The 18399-nt window shown below is 49.4% G+C and overlaps 1 protein-coding gene across 1 annotated transcript in view; it reads right to left on the bottom strand.

Annotated features, from left to right (window-relative positions):
* The window catches only part of LOC137432429 (neuromedin-K receptor-like), a 191419-nt gene that overhangs the window by 158620 nt on the left and 14400 nt on the right, over positions 1 to 18399 (bottom strand). The gene's annotated exons all lie outside the window — the stretch shown is intronic.

Below are 18399 nucleotides of genomic sequence, written 5' to 3'. Positions count from 1 at the left end.
AGAGGTATGATTTGATCCAAGAGAGGGCAGTGCCGGTAATGTTAAAGGTGGTTTCAAGTCGGGTGAGGAGGATGGTGTGATTGATGGTGTTAAAAGCGGTGCTGAGGTCGAGGAGGATGAGAATGTTGAGGTTGCCGGCGTCAGAGGAGAGGAGAAGGTCATTGGTGATTTTGAGGAGAGCAGTTTCAGTACTGTGGTTGGAGCGGATTCCGGATTGGAATGTTTCATACAGGTTATTGGCAGAGAGGTGATGCTTCAGTTGAGTGGCTGCAGCGCGTTCCAAAACTTTTGACAGAAAGGGTAGGTTGGAGATGGGTCTGAAGTTACCTAGGGTGTCAGGGTTTAGTCCAGGTTTCTTCAGAATGGGGGTAACAGCAGCAATTTTGAGGGATGGTGGGACGATGCCTGTAGACAGGGAGGAGTTTATTGTTGCAGTGATAAGTGGAGAGAGAGCAGGAAGGGAGGCCTTGACAAAGCTGGAGGGGATGGTGTCAAGAGTGCAGGTGGCAGTTTTCATTCCTTTGAGGAGTTCAGATAGGTCAGTAGGGGAGACTGGGGAGAACTGAGACAGGGGTTGGCAGGATAAGGGGGGGCAGGTGGTTTGAGGGGGAGCGGGTGTGGTGGTGGTTAAGCTGTTGTATATGTTGTCAATTTTGCATTGGAAGAATGAAAGGAAGGAGATGCAGTTGTCTACTGTGAATGACTGGGTGGTGGTGTTCAGGGGTCTGAGGAGTTTGTTTATTGTAGAGAAGAGTGCTTTTGGGTTTCCGGAGCCAGAGTGAATAATTTGAGAGTAGTAGGCGGAGCGGGCGCGGGAGAGGGTATCTTTGTAGTTGGTCCTTGTAGGCTTGGGAGTGAATTGTGAGACCTGTTTTATTGCGGAGTCTTTCAAGTTGGCGAGCACGAGTTTTCATCAGGCGGAGTTCAGGGGTAAACCAGGGAGCAGAATGGGTGAAAGAAACTGTTTTGGTTTTTATAGGCACAAGCTGGTCGAGGCAGAAGGAGAGAGTGTGGTTGTAGTAGTCAGTGAGGTCAGAAGGGGTGTGGAGGTCAACGAAGGGAGAAGTGGACATTTCTTCAGAGAGGGTGGATGAGAATGAGGTCGGTAAAAGAGCGTTTAGCTTACGGAAGTTGATAGTGCGATAATGCCTTGGTGCTGGGGTGGGGATGTTGATGGTAAAGTGCTGCAGAGACTGTTGTCCTTCTGGCAGGTTCTCCCATGTCAGCCAAGAAACTCTGTAGTTCTGTCAGAGTGGTCATTTAGTTCTTCGTCACCTCTCTGACCAAGGACTTCTTTGCCCGGTTGCTCAGTTTGGTCAGACGGCCAGCTCTAGGAAGAGTCAGGGTATCTCCATATTCTTACCATTTCCTAATGATGAAGCTCACTGTTCAACACTTTATAAATTGTCTTAAAGCCTTCCCGGATATATGCCTCCTCACAATTATATCCAGAAATTGTAAAGGACAGTTCCATCACTTCATGGTGGAGTTTCTACTCTGACATGCACTGTGAAAAGACCTAATAAAGAAAGGTTAGTTTCTTTCTAAATCATGTCCAATCAATTGAATTGGCCACAGGTGGGCTCCAATCAAGTTGTACAGACGTCTCAAGGATGATCAAAAGAAATTGGAGGCACCTGCGCTCAATTTGGGTTGTCATAGCAAAGGGGTTGAATACTTATTGACGCAATATAATTCAGCTTTTCACCAGGATCTATGCCTCCTCACAATTATTTTGGCAAAATAGCGATGCCTCCTCACAAGGAGGCATAGATCACAAGATCTATGCTTTTGGGTTTCCTGGGTGGTGGTGTTCCTCACAAGCGATGAGGTGAATGTTCACAGTAGACATATACAACACAATCCACGCAGCGTGTCCCAAAGCCAGCTTTGCCTCGCTTGCGTGTTCCTCACAAGCAAGCAAAAATAGCGATGCCTCCTCACAAGGAGGCATAGATCACTTTACCATCAACAAGCCTCACAAGGAGGCTTGTGAGGAGGCATAGATCCACTATAGGCAAATAGCGATGCCTCCTCACAATCGCTATGAACCCAATCGAGCGGGGAAGGCAAAACAAATTATTTTGTTTAAATTTCTGAAAACAAAACTCCACTTTGACATTATGGGGTATTGTGTAGATCAGCCACAAAAAAAAAAAATTAATCCATTTCAAATCAGCCTGCAACACAAAAAAATGTGACAAAGGTCAATGAATGGGTGTATGTATATACATTCTGATGGCACTGTATGTCACCATTTAGGGCAAGATTTATGCAAAGGCCAGATCAATGCCAGCGATATATATATATATATATATATATATATATATATATATATATATATATATATATATATTGTTACAGACGCGGTGTTAGATGTTAGTTTACCGAGCGGTTTGGTATTACCGCGTCCGCACAGTTACTCCCCGATTAGAACCCTATCCCGCCTGATTCCACTCGAACGTTGGCCGAATCGCGCTACGCTAAATCAATGAAGGAAAGGACACAACGGCTGGGATTAATGCAACGACACAAGGGGTACAGTTCTCAAGACCTCCGGAGGAGGCTATAATTGGTGATGCAGAAACGGGTAGATTACACGGTAAGAGGTAAAGCACAGAAAGATGGGCACTTAGACACAGTCTTATCTATGCCCGACAGACCACAGACAAACGGGACAAGACTGACTTACACAGGGATTGATGGCAAGGAAGGGCAGGCAGTCGATAGCTCAAGGTGAACCTTGGCTCAGGGGCAGAATCGACCCGGTCCGGTCCAGAGATGCGGGGAGGTATCGTCGCGCTGGAGGTGGCGTCCTTTTCTCTCCAAGCTGAGGTGCATCTGACGTCACCTCCCTCTTCCTGCGCATGTCCAGCGGGGAGTGACACGCCCTCGGCTCGTTAGCTCCGCCCCAGATGGAATCGGTCCGCCGCTTCTTATTGGGTGCGGGGGGTTACCGGGCTCCGCCCTTGACGAGGAGCTGACAGTGAGCCCCTGCGTGGTAACCCCGTCGGAGCACATGTTCAATGGCGGTTAACCAAGCCGGAGTGAGGACGCACACTCCCCGCACCACCGCCACTGTTGTTGTTGTTGTGGTTGTAGTTCCATGAGGAAGAGCTGCGGGGAGGTATTGGGAGGTCCTAAACTTTCTAACGGTGCCATACAATCACATTCTGGTGCAACGAAGAGTCAGAATTAATGGAAACGAGTCCTTAACTGACATAGACTAAGAATAACTAGCAAGATGTCCTATAGTTGTCTACGTGAGATGCGGTGAACCTGGGTGCGACATTTAATGGGGGAAATAGGGGAAGGTCGGTTCTACAGAGTGTTGTTTACAGACAATGGGACTAGGGAATGGGGGATTGGGGATAGTTGGGGAGTATTGGGGAAATAGGGGAATATTTACAAGCGGATATGGATGGAGGCCAAATCCCATATCCGCAACAATATATATATATATATATATATATATATATATATATATATATATATATATATATATAATGTATATATATATATATATATATATATATATATATATATATATATATATATATATATATATATATATATATATATATATATATATATATATATATATATACATATATATTGTTGCGGAGATGAGGACTGTATATATTTTTTTGATTGTGTGCTGTACTATTATTATTATTGGTTATTCTGCGCCCCCCTACCTCCGGAGCTGTGTAAAGGTGAAAGGGCATCCCATAATTAGTCCACGAGCATACACATCAGCCAAATAATAGAATACCTCTGTTTGATAGTTATCTCTTATTCTGTGTTTTAGGGTAAGGCTGTGTCTCCCATTAATTGAAGTACTCCATTGCACCAGTGAAAGAGAATAGATCCCCTTTCCTTCCCATCCCCAAAATCTCCCTTTCCTTCCCATCCCCAAAACCTCCATTTCCATATTACATCCCCTCTCGTCATTGCTGAGCCCTCGATTCTCAATCACCTCCCCTCCAATAACCGCCATTGCCCATGTGCTTGAGTCGGAGAAGAAAGGCGTGTCTCCACCTCGTCATAAAGGGGAGGAGGGGCGTGCCCGCCCGTCGTCATCCAGGGCGGAGCCCGAGGGTCGCGCGACCAACCAGGGCCGAGGCGAGCACCCCGATGGGCGTGTCCAAAACGCCGGCGGCGTAATCGCTGGAGGCGCTATAAAAGGCGCAAACGGAAGTGAGTAGTGAGTTGATCTGAGTTGGTTGAGAGTCGGTCGTCAAGTGGAGAGTGGTGAAGAGTCAGTCAGTAGAGGTGGTGGTCAAGTGGTTGCGTTGGTTGCGGTGAGGAGTCGGTGGTAAAGAGTGAGGGACCAAGAAAGAGTTGAGGGTGTGGACCAACGAGTCAGACAAGTCCTGGGAACGCAGCGGAGGCCGCCGCAGCAAGAACACCCAACAGCCAAAGGGGGCCTGAACGGCGGTTTGGAGCAGGACCGTAAAGGAACGGCGGCTGCTAAACGCGCCGGTTGAGCTGCAGGACCCCCTTGGACCTTTCCTCTTCCTCCATCCATCCACCTCCTGCCTTTCCATCCTTCTTGTATACGTGAGTTTGTTTTGTTTGTTCTGTCCCTGGGTATTTAATTAAGTCTGTAGGTAAGCTAAAATTTGCACTGTGTCACCTGCGTCTTATGTGTTGTAAATAAACCTTGATTGCTCCTTTTTGCTTGTGTAAATAATAAACCAATTACTCTTCTGTCCGTCTATTCGTTTTATTCCTTTTCCTCTTGCATTTCGTCGTTTCAGTCTTTTCCCAGATTGGGCATCTGTGGTGCGATACGGCCAAAGTTCTGGGTGAATCGGGTGAGTCAGGGATCCTGTAACGGTCGTGGCAATACCACCGCTCGGTAAATAACATCTTAAACCGCGATCAGTAACAATTGGTGTCTGGGTGTGAGATTCGGGGCCCGAACCAAATTTTTAAAACATCTAGGAAAAAAATTTGGTCAAAATTTGGAGCGGCCGAAATTTGTTTTGTTTTACAAAACCCGAATTTTGAAGTCGCGCCATGGCTGGTCAAGGCGACGGGATGCCGGTGGGAGAGATAGACGGGGTAGAATCGACCCAGGACCTCAGGGAAATGTATGTGGAGGAAAGGGAGGAGGAGAGCAATGAGGTGGTTGAGGGTGTATCAGACGCACAAAATGGCGTCCTCGCGCACGTGGGTGTAGCGGCACCAAATTTTGCCGCGCCCGCGACCACAGCAGCGCCGCTGGTAGATTTGAACCTTTTTATGATGCAAATGAAGGCCCTTATGGAAAAGAATAGTGAGCAATTGGGAGACCAAATTAGAGGTTTGAAAAGCAGTATGGGAGAAATGGGGGGCCAAATGGGAGAGATGGGGGGCCAAATGGGGGTAATGAGGGACGAAGCGAGGGGTACCGGTGAGGGGTTAGACAAGAAATTTGGGAAGTTCGACAATAATTTTGAGGAGTTAGACAAGAAATTTGGGAAGTTAGACAATAATTTTGAGGGGTTAGACAACGGGATAAAAGAGGTGAGACATGGGTTAACGGGGGTGGAAAATAGAATGGCTGCCCAGGAGAATCAGATAGAGGGGATGAAAAATGGGTTAATGGGGTTAGAAAATAGGATGGAGGACAAATTGCGGGAAATAGGGGAACAATCTGCCAGGGAAATCAAACAAATGGGAGAACAGATAGAGGAGGTGAAAATCGGGGTAGAAACCAAACTGGATGCTCAGAGGGATGAATTGGGACAGATGAGGGTGGCATCTACAAAAGAGATGGAGGAAATACGACGAGGGGTAAGTGAGGAGGTTTCGGGGCTACGCGAGGAGGTAAAGCGAGGTGAGAAGCGTATGGAGAAAGAGGTGAGAAATAATACGGCAAAGTTACAGGGGTGGTAGCACAGGCCTTCGTAGAAGGATTTGTATGTCGGCACGGGATTCCACAGGAGCTGCACACCGATCAGGGTCGAAATTTTGAAAGTCAATTACTAAAAGATGTGTGCAGACTCCTGTCAATTCGAAAAACCAGGACCACGCCCTTGCGGCCACAATCTGACGGGATGGTGGAAAGGTTCAATCGAACATTGATCCAACAACTGGCATTGTTCACCACCACCCGTCAGGATGACTGGGACGAACATCTCCCGTACCTGTTGATGGCCTACCGAGCTAGCCAGCACGGGGCCACTGCATGCAGTCCAGCGTTGCTTATGTATGGGCGGGCGTTGCGGGCTCCCGCCGACTTGCTATGCGGTCCCGTGCCAGACACCACGGATACACCGCCGAGGGAGGGTTACGCACGTCACCTGGAGGAAGGCATGGAGCGGGTCCATGCCTTCGCCCGCCGCCAGCTCCATCTGGCGGGGGCCAAGATGAAGCGCAGGTACGACGACCGGAGCCAGGGGAGTCAATACGCTCCGGGGATGAAGATTTGGTTCTTTAATCCCCGGAGGCGGAAGGGAAGGTGCCCAAAACTCACCTCCCCCTGGCAAGGCCCAGGAGTCGTCCTGTCGCAAATCTGTGACGTGGTCATTAAGATCAAAATGGGGCCACGGACCCCCCCTCGGATCGTCCATGCCGACCGGATAAGACCTTATGCCGGCGAGCAGGCGCCCTCATGGATCGCCTCGGCTCTAGATGCCGAGGCAGGACCCAGTACCTCTTGCGACGGGGGCTCGTAGCGTCAGAGGACTGGGGGGATGGTAGTGAGAGATGCCCCAATGTGGTGGGATGGCAACTCTGTCATCCCTCACGAGTGGGGCAAATGCGCAATAGTTTATGGGGTGGCTATGACAACCGAGCCAGGGAGGGCTTGGATAATTGTAGGGATCTAGCGAAGATGACATTAGGTAACGTTAAGATTAGTTAGTGACTGATACCTGTAGTGGGGACGCAGGTAGATTAGTGTGGATGATAATGACGTGGGAGCGCAATAGTTTAAAGGGACGACTGGGAAGCGCAAGTTTCAGAGGGGAGTAGTTAGCTGAGATGATGCCGTGTGTTTGAGGATTGAACAGGTGTGATTGCACAGGTGTGCAACTGAACAGGTGTGTGGAGCAGTGTATGAGGGAGTAGTGGTGATTGTGTGTTGTGTTGACCAACTGGTCCAGGAAGAGGAGGAGGGTGCAGGTGGCATCAGGTAGGATTGCACAGGTGTGCAACGACAGGTGAATGAAGGACAGGTGTATGGAACAAATGGTATGGAGTATTGGAATGGATGGTCGTGGAGTGAGTATGGTGGAAATTGTGGAGTGGAGTGGATGGTGCGAAGGTGTGAATGGGGGAAGAGTGGACCCCCATCACGGATACCCGGGGCGGGTAGTGTAAGTGTTAGGTAGAGGGTACAGGTAAATTGTGGTTGGATATTGGCATCTGTGTTGCGAGGTGAAAGAATGGTATTTGGATGGGTGCATTAGTGTTGTGGAAATGGCTGGGCGTGTAGCCTGTTAGTGTGTGTAGTTGGTTTGGGCACTCCACCACTGTGAGGATGTCGGCCAGGTGAGGCCGCAGGTGGGCTCTGGGAGCCGGTAGTTGTGGATGGGGCCCGAGGATCCGGAGGACGGACCCGGGTAGCCCAGTGCCAGAGGGCACCAGGGGGTGACAGAGCCAGGAGAGGGCCTGCCCCAGTTAGTTAGGTTAGGGTGAGGAGCTAGGTAAGCTCGGGTGGCAACTGCAGTGGTGGAGGTGTGCAGGTGGGTAGACCTGCTGGGAGAGCTACACTTTGCAGCCCAGAAATTGTGCGAGGCACCGGGAGATGAATCGGGGGAGTGAGACCCCAAATTGAGAAGCACCACAGTTTGGACAATGGGAATTGGTTTTTAGAACCCATAGTGTAAGTTGGCCAATGGATTGGCAGGGAGAGACCCCGGGTCGTGTAAAGTGTGTTAATGTCATTTAGAAAGTAGTTAGGATGAAGTCTCCTCGCACCATCTGCATCCACTCACCTGAGGTGACAGGTACTCCACACCATGCCATGTTTAATTATTTTTACTGTGCAAATGTTTGGATTGTGAGACGCATCATGACGTGGGTGTGACATTGTGCTTCGATGTTCCATCTCTGCCTCCTTATGAGGATTGATGATGAATTTGGTGATGGCAAATTTTGAAGTAGAGGGATTGTGGAGACGAATTTGGCATAGGGGAAATATGGGGAAGACGTGACAGTAGTGACGAATTTGTAAATGTGTAGATTTTTGTACATATGGGGTAAGGGCAAGGGTAGGGTAGGTGACAGGGGGGTGACGTACGGTAGGGACGAGCTTTCTCACTTCGCCCTCCGTACGCATTTCGCCTTGCATTGCCTTATTGATGTGTACCCTTGTGACCTTACCCCTCGCTCAATTGTCTTTCCCCTTTTGTCTCCCACATGACCTGTGCGCCATTGGGTGCCGAGGGGAGCGTGCGTGGGTCGGCCATTGTGCGCCCGAAATTCCCAGAACCAGCTGTCTGCATCGATGCACCACCTTATGGACCACATGTCTGTGGCCGAGCACCACCTATGGACCCCATGGGTTGGGGCATGGCCCCTCTGCTGGCACCGGCCACGAGGGCCCAAAATCTTGCTGGCGGACCTTGGCCACAGGGCACCGATGCCCCACAGGTGAACCACACGTAGTCGGCCCCTGTGGGCCATAAATAAAATAAAAACGGACACGTTAGGTGCATTCTTTTATTGCAAATAGGCCGCCAGCAAGGGAAGATGACAACACCAGGAAAATAATAATAACCAGCAGAGGGAGCCGAAGAGCAAGAGACATCTGCAGGGTTAGGGGTTGTTGATTTTATTTTTATGGAACACTGATGAACTATGGTGACTGCACCGATTGGTGCTTGGGTGTGTATTGGTGCGTTTTTGGGTGCTTTAATGGTGCGTCGATGCAGAGCAGACTGTCTCCCCCCCAGAAAGAACAATTACAGGTCCTGGGTTAGTTTTGTAAATAAAAATAGCGTCATTGTAAATAATGCTTCCCACCGTCAGTGTATAGTTTGAAGACCATTCCGCAATTCGGTTAACTGTGGGCGTAAGTCTGTTAGGCAGGGTGCAATGGAGCAGCGGGACACATTTGTTTATGTTTTAAAACTGTCGCACTCAGGGTCAGGTTAAAAGTAGAGGGAACTACACCTACGTGTCACACTAAAAGTAAAAGTTGTAGGCCCGGGGCATGCCTAAGAGGAAGAGGGTGCAGTGTTGCGGAGATGAGGACTGTATATATTTTTTTGATTGTGTGCTGTACTATTATTATTATTGGTTATTCTGCGCCCCCCTACCTCCGGAGCTGTGTAAAGGTGAAAGGGCATCCCATAATTAGTCCACGAGCATACACATCAGCCAAATAATAGAATACCTCTGTTTGATAGTTATCTCTTATTCTGTGTTTTAGGGTAAGGCTGTGTCTCCCATTAATTGAAGTACTCCATTGCACCAGTGAAAGAGAATAGATCCCCTTTCCTTCCCATCCCCAAAATCTCCCTTTCCTTCCCATCCCCAAAACCTCCATTTCCATATTACATCCCCTCTCGTCATTGCTGAGCCCTCGATTCTCAATCACCTCCCCTCCAATAACCGCCATTGACCATGTGCTTGAGTCGGAGAAGAAAGGCGTGTCTCCACCTCGTCATAAAGGGGAGGAGGGGCGTGCCCGCCCGTCGTCATCCAGGGCGGAGCCCGAGGGTCGCGCGACCAACCAGGGCCGAGGTGAGCACCCCGATGGGCGTGTCCAAAACGCCGGCGGCCTAATCGCTGGAGGCGCTATAAAAGGCGCAAACGGAAGTGAGTAGTGAGTTGGTCTGAGTTGGTTGAGAGTCGGTCGTCAAGTGGAGAGTGGTGAAGAGTCAGTCAGTAGAGGTGGTGGTCAAGTGGTTGCGTTGGTTGCGGTGAGGAGTCGGTGGTAAAGAGTGAGGGACCAAGAAAGAGTTGAGGGTGTGGACCAACGAGTCAGACAAGTCCTGGGAACGCAGCGGAGGCCGCCGCAGCAAGAACACCCAACAGCCAAAGGGGGCCTGAACGGCGGTTTGGAGCAGGACCGTAAAGGAACGGCGGCTGCTAAACGCGCCGGTTGAGCTGCAGGACCCCCTTGGACCTTTCCTCTCCCTCCATCCATCCACCTCCTGCCTTTCCATCCTTCTTGTATACGTGAGCTTGTTTTGTTTGTTCTGTCCCTGGGTATTTAATTAAGTCTGTAGGTAAGCTAAAATTTGCACTGTGTCACCTGCGTCTTATGTGTTGTAAATAAACCTTGATTGCTCCTTTTTGCTTGTGTAAATAATAAATCCAATTACTCTTCTGTCCGTCTATTCGTTTTATTCCTTTTCCTCTTGCATTTCGTCGTTTCAGTCTTTTCCCAGATTGGGCAGCTGTGGTGCGATACGGCCAAAGTTCTGGGTGAATCGGGTGAGTCAGGGATCCTGTAACGGTCGCGGCAATACCACCGCTCGGTAAATAACATCTTAAACCGCGATCAGTAACAATATATATATATATATATATATATATATATATATATATATATATATATATATATATATATTGTTGCGGATCTCGAGCCCGTCGACGTACTGAGGGGGGATTAAGCCCTGCTCCCCCTCGAGCTTCAAGTCCATGAGGCCGCTACCCACTCTACACTCGTGGGGGCGGATTGCTGAGCAATTCCAGCCGCCAAACCCACAGCTAGCGCGTGGAAGGGTTTCCGGTCACAACCCGAGTACCTTCGATACACACGCCACCGCGAGGACGGGGGCTGGACCTCACACGAGTCACGCTGGTCTCTAACGCCGAGCGGTTTGCGTGTCACGTAACTCGTGCCATTAATCGCTATGAACCCAATCGAGCGGTTTTAACTCATGCAATGTGAGGCCAATGGTGAAGGGACAAAAACGGCCAAGTTGGAAACAAAGCACAGATTTATTCCCAAATGTACATTGGTGATAGAAAAGGGACACAGAAGAGCATCTTAACCACCTTACTTGCGTTCCCAGACAAGGGCCTTCTGACTCGTTCGGGGAAGGTGAGGAAGAAGGGGACGCGCACAAAGCGCGGCCGCTTGGCGCAGTTGGCTGGACGGCTCGTTGGGTGTTTCCCCTCGAGGATGTTCGCATCAGGGATGTCGACCTCAGTCGTGCATGTACGGGAATCCACGCAGCGTGTCCCAAAGCCAGCGAGGCAAAGCACACGTGCAGGGAGTCCAGGCACAGGGAGATCGTCAGGCCAGAGAGCGAGAGAGCGAATCCAGGGAGCGCCCAGAGTCCAGAGATCGTTAGAGTCCAGGGCCAAGAGAGAGCGGGGGCAGAGAGAGAGTTCGGGGGTCCGGGCCGGGTTTTATTGCCCCCGGAGTCCCACCAGAATGTTCCAAAGGCCTCCACTGGCCGCCGGGGGTCACGTGTCATGATAGCGCCACATCAGTCACTCCCCTTAGCTCTCATTGGCCACCGTTATTGGCCACTCCCCTTTAGCTCTCATTGGCCGCCATTATTGGCCACTCCCCTTTAGCTCTCATTGGCCGCCGTTATTGGCCACTCCCCTTTAGCTCCCATTGACTGTTTGCCGCTTACCAGCCACGCCCTCCGGCTCCTCCCTCGGGCCTCCTAGACTTGTCCTCGGCCCACCACATGGTATTCCAAGCTTCAATGAGGCCTACCCTTACTTTACCTGCCTCAACGCATACTAACACTGGGAAGGAGACTATACTTCACATTTAATAAGAAATAACTGACTAAGCGAGGCTACATGTTGTGGTGCAGCTAACTAAAGGGGGGTTGCCTTTATTCTCAAAACCACAACACGACCCCCCTCTCTGACCAGACTCGGCCCGAGTCGACCTCAGTCGGAACGACCGGTAGAGTCTGGCATTCAATTTTCATTTACCATTAATGTGACACATAGGTGTTATCCCCCTAACATTTATTCTAACCCATGTGTGCGACATTCCTACCACAATATATATGTCCCTCCTAATGCGTTGAGCAGCTACTCTATCAGACTCACACCCACAACTATCCGCGCATTTCCGGAATTTTCAAACTAAACACATAGCCGGTGGGCAACATTCTCATATTTACAACACAAAACTTAACCTTTATTTACAATACTATGACCCAGGACCTGCACTCAAGGAAAGAAATGGAGGAAGGAAATGACGGCACTTGCTGCTTGCATCTTGCATCTTCTTGTTTTGTTTGTGCGGGCTAACAAAAACTGGCTGGCCCTGACTGGCATACAGGCCATTTGGACATCAGGGCCATCTAAATCTTCACATCTTCACAAATGGCACACAATTGCACACACTTTTATTTTTTTTTGCAAGCAGGGCCACTCGTCACGTGGTCCAACTGCGTGGCATCAGTGCCACTCAACAGGTGGTCCGAAGGTGCAAGGTGACTTGGCAGCAAGATGCTGCACAGCAGAGGTGCAGGGCCACAAGGCTTGTGGTCCATGAGTCCAAGATGGATTGGCAGCAAGGTGCTGCACAGGTCAGCCTCCAAATGGTCCTGGGGCGGGGGGGGGGGAGGAAGACAAGGCGCAACAAGCAACCATAAAAGCAGAAGCTTTTAGCTCTTTCACGAGCCTCGATCTTGTATACAAAAAAAAAAAAAGAAAAAAAAAAAGACAATGGCACACGAAAAACAAGGTGACCAGGCACCACCATACCTGGTAAGGTGCGAGGGACGCGGCAGAGCGAGCGGAGCAAGCTCGTCGCTAACCATCCGTACCCCCCACCATTGGCTACACTACCCTAGCCCCCCTTGTATTTACAATTTGTCTCTACTTCTTGTCTCCCATATCCCCCTCTAATGCCAAATTCGTCCCCAAATCCCTCCCAGGAAGGAAGGGATGGAACAAAACAATGTCCCACTCACGTCATGATGCGTCTCACTGTCCAAACAGCTTACAGAGCCTTATGGTGTGAAGCTCGTCCTCCTCGGTGAATGGCTGTGGATGGTGCGAAGGGATCTCACATCCAAACTACTCTACTAATATTACACATCCAAACTACCCGGGGTCGTACCCTGCCAATCGGCCTCTTTTAAACTATGTGGTTCTAAGAACCTGAATTCCAATTGCCTACACTGTGGTGCCCTCCGAATTTGGGTCACACCCCACAAATTTTCTCACTGTGCCCTTGCACAATTTCGGGGCTGGGTCATGTGGCTCTACCAGCAGGTCAACCTACCTGCGCTCCTACGTCATTGAAGCCACCTCCCGAGCTTGCCTGCTCCTTACAACTACTCTAACTGGGGAAGGCCATCCCTGGCGCTTACCCCCTCGATGCCCACCTCGGCATTGGGCAACCCGGGTCCTTCCCTGGGATCCTCGGGCCCCACTCACTCACTAACCTAACCGGCTCCCAGAGCCTACCTGTGGCCTTACCTGGCCGACAAACTACCAGTGACGGAGTGCCTCAATAACCATCTATCTATAATTCCAGTAATCTCTGTGTGTCTGTGTGTGTGTCTGTGTGTATGCGACCGCTGTTTCTCGACAACTACCGGTCCGATATACTTGAAACTTGCCAGGTATATTGCTGAGGACCCGAGGATGTGCCTTTTCAAGGTTTTAAATTAATCGGACAAGTAGTTACCGAGCTATGTCCAAAAAACGATTCAACCAATCAGAGAGCAGCGAGTTATCACGTGTGCCGAACGTGGCGAACAGACTCTGCCTCGGACGGCACATTTGAGAGCGTATTCATTTATTTCACGTTGGCAAACTATGTTGCCGCTATGTTGGCGTTAAACTATGTTTTAAAACTAATTAAAACTAATTTGCGATTCTTTCGCTTTCCTGCGCGTTTGTGCACACTATGGCGATTTCTTTACCAAACTCCGCAAGCCGTTCGCTTTGGACCAAACCATTTCATGTAAATAGAGGGGGGGGGGGGGGATTGTCACCGTACTCGCAAGCCGTTCGCTTTGGACCAAACCATTTCATGTAAATAGAGGGGGGGGATTGTCACCGTACTCGCAAGCCGTTCGCTTTGGACCAAACCATTTCATGTAAATAGAGGGGGGGGATTGTCACCGTACTCGCAAGCCGTTCGCTTTGGCTTTGCGAATGGACCAAACCATTTCATGTAAATAGAGGGGGGGGGGATATAATTTTAGATATATATATAGTACGGGCATGCCCTAGTAATCACTAATTAAGCCACATGCCCAGTCATTCCACCATCTCCTGCACCTCACAAAGCACTACTTCCGACCATCAGCACCACAGGCGTCAATATCCATGCAATTTACCTATGCCCTCTACATAGCTTTAAACTACCCCCCGGGCTTTCGTGAATGGGTTCCACTCCCCCCATTCAATCCTTCGCACCATGCATTCCACACCAAGCATTTGCACACCATGCATTCCACACCTTTTATTCCACACCAACTACTTTCACACCTCAACACAATTCGCACTTACACAATTCCATTTATTCTCACTCACACAGCATCATCAAACACACAGCATCATCTATCTAACTAATTTCCCCTATAACTCGTGCTTCCCTCGTCGTCCCTTTAAACTATGCACACCCTTTGTTAACAACCACCTAAACTCTCTACGTCCCCTCTACAGTTCAGGTGTCACTACTCACATCTTGTCCCTATGGTCTTCTAAATCCCTATCATTATCCAAGCCCTCCCTCGGCTAGCTTCGGTGCCCCATGGAGGCAACCATTGCTGGCCCCTCCATGGGCCTAACATTGCCATCCCCCTAAACTAATGCTCATGCTCCCCTCCCCTCCCCCCTGTGGGAGGAATGGTCACACTACCATTTTCCCACGTGGGGTACACTACTCCCGCCAGTCCTCTAAACTATGAGCCCCTCCATGTGGAGGTACATTGTCACGGCTCGGCCTCGAAGGGCTGAGCGATCCATGCGGGTAGTTGGTCACCTCTATGGGGTGTCTGGCCGGCATTGACGATCCAAGGGGGGAGGAATTGATGGGCCAGGTGCCGGGCTCCATCCCTGCGCGGGGCCCCGGGGTCTCACGCACGATGACCCAACCGGCCACGGTCAGAGCACCTCACCCGATAAGGTGCGTGGCTCCGAAATTCCAAACCTCCGCTTGAACCCGGCCGACCGCCCTGCTGCGGTACGGCACCAACCATACCGTGCAGGGGGGCGGAGGCACAAATTGTGCACGCTGGTCCTTGCGAGACTGACGCAGCACCGATGCCCTCTGGTCCCCGCGGCACACAACTCACCGGGGGCTCGCGTGCGCTACTCGTCCCGCTAAGCTCTACCCCGGTTGGTGTCGATGCCTGGGCCGCGTCATCACGTCTCGTGACCCACTCTACACTCACACACCCAGGCATACACGCGCCTTTCACACACTCTGTCATCGCACACGCCGGTGCACACTCTTTTCTTACACACTCAGTCATCGCACATGCCGGTGCACACTCTTCTTTTACACACTCGGTCATCGCACATGCCGGTGCACACTCTTTCTCCACACACTCCGGTGTGCACTCTCTCTCACACTCCAGTGTGCACTCCCTCACACTCCGGTGCACACTCTTTTTCCACACACTCCAGTGTGCACTCTTTCACACACTCCGATGCACACTCTCTCTCCACGGGCCCTTCACGAACGCCCGGGTCTCGCCTCTCTCCCAAGCTCACCGAGCACCCGTTCTCACCAAACACATTCCCGCCATTATGACTCACCTCAGGGCTCTCCTTCCCCTGCTTCTCCGCCAGCACCTGCAAACTTTTTATTTGGTCAGCAAGCACGGCATCACGGTGCGAACACGAACTTTGTGCATGCTCCATAACCTCCTCCCGTGATTCACTCCATGTCTCTCCCGTCTCTTCAACCCCAATTATTTCTTCTTTTTCCAGGGTTACCTCCTCTATTTCCCGGTGCGCCCCTACTATTTTCTCTTCTAACTCGACGATCGTCGGCGCCCCCAAAATTTCCTCTTCCAATTCGACCATCGTCGGCACCCCCCAAAATTTCCTCTTCCAATTCGACCTTTGTCGGTTTCTCTTCCTCCCGCGTCTCTTCCAGTCAGTTTGGCCATGCTCCGCTTTAACCCCCTCTCCATGCGCTCCTCATACCGCTTCACCTCGTCGGGTACCACCGCTACCTCCTTGCTCATCCTACGCCCAATCTCCTCCCCCATGGTGTCCATCCGATTAGCCATCTTTTCCATGTTGCCCCTGGATTCTTCCCCCATGGTGTTCATCCGATTATTCAATCGATCACCTATTTTGTTCATTTCTTCACTCATTTTATTCCTTTCACATTTTGACTCTTCACTCATCCTGATCATGTATGCCCTTATCTGTGCCATAAATAGGCCCATGTCCCCTGGCACCGCGGGCTCGGCTTCCGCCACGTGCGAGGCGCCGCCATTTTCTTCACCTACTGCCGCACCCTCATCAATTTCCCATTCTACCAACTCTTCCTGCTGGTCCTGAGTCATTGGTTCTTCTACATTTCTTACTCCCACCGGCATTTGGTCGTCTTAGCCAGCCATTGCACGAACTCAAATAAATTTATTTTTAAAACTAAATTTCGTATGCGCTCGTAATTTTGAGTATATGAAGCGCACTCCAGGTCCAAATATCCCACTCCCGGACACCAATTTGTTGCGGATCTCGAGCTCGTCGACGTACTGAGGGGGGATTAAGCCCTGCTCCCCCTCGAGCTTCGAGTCCACGAGGCCGCTACCCACTCTACACTCGTGGGGACGGATTGCTGAGCAATTCCAGCCGCCAAACCCGCAGCTAGCGCGTGGAAGGGTTTCCGGTCACAACCCGAGTACCTTCGATACACATGCCGCCGCGAGGACAGGGGCTGGACCTAACATGAGTCACGCTGGTCTTTAATGCAGAGCGGTTTGCGTGTCGCGTAACTCGTGCCATTAATCGCTATGAACCTGATCGAGCGGTTTTAACTCATGCAATGCGAGGCCAATGGTGAAGGGACGAAAACGGCCAAGTTGGAAACAAAGCAAAGATTTATTCACAAATGTACACTGGTGATAGAAAAGGGACACAGAAGAGAATCTTAACCACCTTACTTACGTTTCCCAGACAAGGGCCCTCTGACTCGTTCGGGGAAGGGGAGGAAGAAGGGGACGCGCACAAAGCGCGGCCGCTTGGCGCAGTTCGCTGGACGGCTCTTTGGGCGTTTCCCCTCGAGGATGTTCGCGGCAAGGACGTCGGCCTCAGTCGTGCACGAACGGGAATCCATGCCGCGTGTCCCAAAGCCAGCGAGGCAAAGCACACATGCAGGGAGTCCAGGCAGGGAGATCGTCGGGCCAGAGAGCGGGAGAGCGAATCCAGGGAGCGTCCAGAGTCCAGAGATCGTCAGAGTCCAGGGCCAAGAGACAGCGGTGGCAGAGAGAGAGTTTGGGGGTCCAGGCCGGGTTTTATAGCCCCAAGAGTCCCACCAGAATGTTCCAAAGGCCTCCACTGGCCGCCGGGGATCACGTGTCGTGATAGCCCCTCATCAGTCACTCCCCCTTAGCTCTCATCGGCCTCCGTTATTGGCCACTCCCCTTCAGCTCTCATTGGCCGCCGGTATTGGCCACTCCCCTTTCGCTCCCATTGGCTGTTTGCTGCTTAACAGCCACGCCCTCCGGCTCCTCCCTCGGGCCTCCTAGACTTGTCCTAGGCCGACCACATGGCATTCCAAGCTTCAATGAGGCCTACCCTTAATTTACCTGCCTCAATGCATACGAACACTGGGAAGGAGACGATCTTTCACATTTAATAAGAAATAACTGACTAAGCGAGGCTATATGTTGTGGTGCAACAAACTAAAGGGGGGTTGCCTTTATTCTCAAAACCACAACAATATATATATATATATAATTTCAAAACACACCTGGTCACAAGTGTGCCTCACTGACCGTTGAGGTACTCAGCATCATCCCGTTTCGGCCCTTCAACCTCGACGCAGCCAGATATATATATATACTGTATATATATATATATATATATATATATATATATATATATATACTGTATATATATATATATATATATATATATATATATATAATTCATTTATTTTGTATATATATATATATATATGTATATATATATATATATATATATATATATATATATATATATATATATATATATATATATATATATATATATATATAATTATGTATATATATATATATATATATATATATATATATATATATATATATGTATATATACGTATATATATATATATATATATATATGTATATATACGTATATATATATATATATATATATATATATATATATATATATATATATATATGTATATATATATATATATATATATATATATATATATATATATATATATATATATATATATATATATATATATATATATATATATATATATATATATATATATATATATATATATATATATATATATATATATATATATATATATAT

This window comes from Myxine glutinosa, chromosome 8 (genome assembly GCF_964187855.1).
Source record: "Myxine glutinosa chromosome 8, kmMyxGlut1.1, whole genome shotgun sequence".
NCBI classification, from domain to species: Eukaryota; Metazoa; Chordata; class Myxini; order Myxiniformes; family Myxinidae; genus Myxine; species Myxine glutinosa.
Note: the sequence above shows the minus strand (reverse complement) of the source record. Positions and strands in the feature narration are given on the sequence as shown.